The sequence below is a fragment of the Apium graveolens genome, chromosome 4 (genome assembly GCF_009905375.1).
Source record: "Apium graveolens cultivar Ventura chromosome 4, ASM990537v1, whole genome shotgun sequence".
NCBI lineage: Eukaryota > Viridiplantae > Streptophyta > Magnoliopsida > Apiales > Apiaceae > Apium > Apium graveolens.
The window spans coordinates 25,655,836-25,659,304 of record NC_133650.1 but is presented as its reverse complement, the minus strand read 5'-3'; positions in this window follow the sequence as shown (position 1 = coordinate 25,659,304).

Below are 3,469 nucleotides of genomic sequence, written 5' to 3'. Positions count from 1 at the left end.
CATGGGGCCTTGGTCTAAGTAGATATAATGAAGTTTTATAAATCTTAGCGAGTCATTAAAACTAATAATTGAACTAGATAAATGAGTTTTAAGTTGGTAAAAACAGGGAAGTTTGGAAATTAGGGGACACAGTTTTGTATCAACTTCCACTTGAGGCCTAGGGAGGCCTGAGTGAGGCCTTTGAGTAATTCCAAGTTTTAGAGTCCTTTTAGAGTCTTAGTAACCCTTGAGAGTTGGTTTGGAGTGAAGGCCCAAGGTGGAGATACTCTATTTTCACCAAAACACATGAGAGTCACCATTTGAGTTGCCTTTGGAAACCCTAGAGGAGTGCATTGCATTTGTGAGTCGTTTTAGTGAGGCCATGATGTCAAACCAATTGAAAAAGTTATTTTAAAGTCATAAGAGTCAGAATATAGCAAATCGCAAGGTAGAAATTCATATTTTTTCCAAGGAACATAAATGGTGCCAAGGTGTACATTCGGGTAAGTTAAGTAGTGTGCATTGCAATTGTGAGTCATTTGAACTGAGGCACAAGTGTGCCTTACTAAATTTAGGTTTAGATGAGGTCTGTAAAGGAGGATTAGTACTATTAGTCAAGATAATTATATGTTATATGGTTAATTGCTTAAGTGATCAGGGTAGTAAAAATCTAAGTGTACTATTGTCATGCCATTTCTTGCTAAGTGTTATGTGGATTATGTGAAGCACATATTACTTTAAATTATTTGTGTTTAAGTGTATATATATGTATGTGTATATATATCTATATATCTATATAAAATATACACGAAAGGGTAGTTAGCAAGTGTTGTGACGAGGATACTATTTATTATAGGTTCAAGTAGGAGGCCAGGAAAGAAACCCATAGATGATTCCATACAAGTGCTCAGTAAGCGTAGTCCAGGAAAGTGAACTCTCAACTTACCTCTATAATTATGTTTTTGTGACTAAATACGCTGTGAATGTATGACCACAGTGTTAACAAGATTAAATTGTCCCCGACATCAGTTAATGATTAGATCTTGGATTTAGTTAATCGCTTTCATACCTGAATTGTTCCTTTTCATTACATATTACCTCATACCCATATGAATTCCCTACACTATTCACTTAATATATCTAATGAATCCTAAACCCTTCATAAATTTCAATTTATATCTTTTTGGAACCCTGATCTTAATAACATTCCCTCATTTGAACTCTGACAATGCATACACTTGTTATCTTGTCCTTGATCAAGAACCCTTTTAATTAAAATGAATTGATAAAAAGAATTGGATGGTATTTTTCTAATAAGACTGAGGCTCCAGTCACTGTTAAAATTTTAAAAACCTCAGTAGTGGGGAGCCTGATGGTTTATATGACCATTGTGTACCGAGGATCCTCAATAGTTATGAATCACTTATTATGTGGTTCAGAGCTTGATGTGGGCTGATCACCCCTCATTGCTCATAGCGCCGTGCAGATTTTCCAATTCCATTCTCTTATTTAGGACTTGAACTTTTATTTGAAATTTCACAGTGTTGATTTACCTTCTGTTATTGTTTTATCGAGCTTATGATGAATTGTTATCCACTATTTTACACTTGTTGAGTGTTTTGCTCATTAATATTGTTATTGATGTTATCCCTTCAGTGAAACCCGAAGATGGTTCATTTCAAGGAAACCGCGCGTAAGACATGTGGGGACTCGGGGTATGCCTACCGTCAGATGTTGGAGCAGGTAGGGAACTAGTAGTTCCCTAAGGGTTATAAAGTTTAGGTTTAAAAATTGGTAGTAATTTGACTTAAGATATTTTTGGTCTGTAATATTAAAAGATGTTAGATGTTGTTCAAACTCAATCCTGTGTATTCGGGGATCGTGGTTAAGGCTTGTAACTTAATATTCTAACTATTGTAGTACTTTACTGTTTAATCAATATTATGCATATTTCTGCTAGTTAGTAAAGTGGGGCAGTCACAGATTGGTATCAGAGGTATAGGCTGAGTCACTGAACAACATAGGTTAAACAAATATAAGATAGGAATTTAGAGGATAAGATGAACTTAGATCATTTGGGTTTTGGGATGTTAGAATCTATAGGTTTTTAACCCTTTTATTTATAATCGCGTATATATATAACTGTTTGACAGGCATCATCCTCATCGACTCCCGGATTCCCTACTACTATGCCATTCCCTCTTTACGAGCAGATGGTAGTGATGGTTGATCGAATTGAAAGCGAGAACACGAATCTTCGACATAAGGTGGACCAGTTGTACCGTGATAACTTGGATGACGAGCCCAACCGACCCCGACTAATAGCCAAGCTTGAGGAGATCATTCAGATGGCTGAGGATCGATTGGCATTGATGATTCCACACCGTGAGAGAGAGTCAGATCACTCTTACCACCATTGCTGACGAGCTTCACCGAGTGATTAGCCGTCTCTGTGCCCCCATTCCCGCACCACCATCCTCTTAGACTATCATATAGTCTACCTATCTCCAGTATCGTTATTGATTAGTACTCTGATTTCCATTTGTACCTTGTACCCGAATTGTTTAGGGAAGATTTTATTTGCACTTTTTTTCCTGTTTGTACCTTATTCACACTTTTTATTTAAACTAATGTTAATTTTGCACTTCGATTATCTTTATTGCCATCTCATTACCATGTTATATGCTTTCTTAGATAGAATTTTGTTGTTAACCCCTTTAGAACTTGATCATATTTAATCTTTCCCTAAGATATCTCGTGAATATACCTTTGCTTATATAATTGTATCTATCAGTTGTGATACCTTGTACCTAATAAGTTGCACCTCATCATAGAATAATAATAATAGACCTTTGCATTGTTGAACATACCTTGAATAAGACCTCATTACTTAACATTTACTCTTGTTATAACTTGTGTATGCAAATATTGAACTATGAAAACCTTTCTTGTCTACATTCAGAATCATGCCTCCTCGTAGAGCTAGTAACACCAATACCGGGGATCATGAAGATCCACCACCCAACTTGGCTCAACTCATGCAAATACTTCACCAACAATCTGTTACCCTTGCTCAACAACAACAACTCCTTCAGCAACAACTTCAACAACAATAACCACCTCCACCACCACAAACCCCTACAACTTTTAAATCATTCCAAGCTGTGCAACCACCAGAGCTTCATGGAACTCAAGAACCTGTGGAAGCCCAATCTTGGCTTAAAGAGATGGAGAAAGTTTTCATGCTAGCTGTTGTTAGTAAAGAAAAGAAGGTCGACTATGTGTCTTATTTTTTGAAAGACGAAGCGAACTATTGGTGGGACTCGACCTGTGCTTTAGAAGAAGAAAAAGTTATCACTTGGGATAGATTCAAGAAGATTTTCTTAGACAAGTATTTCCCGAGGTATATGCAGACTCAAATGGAATTGAAGTTCTTTGAATTGAAGCAAGAAGGAATGACTGTGGGAGAGTATGAGAAGAAATTCACCGA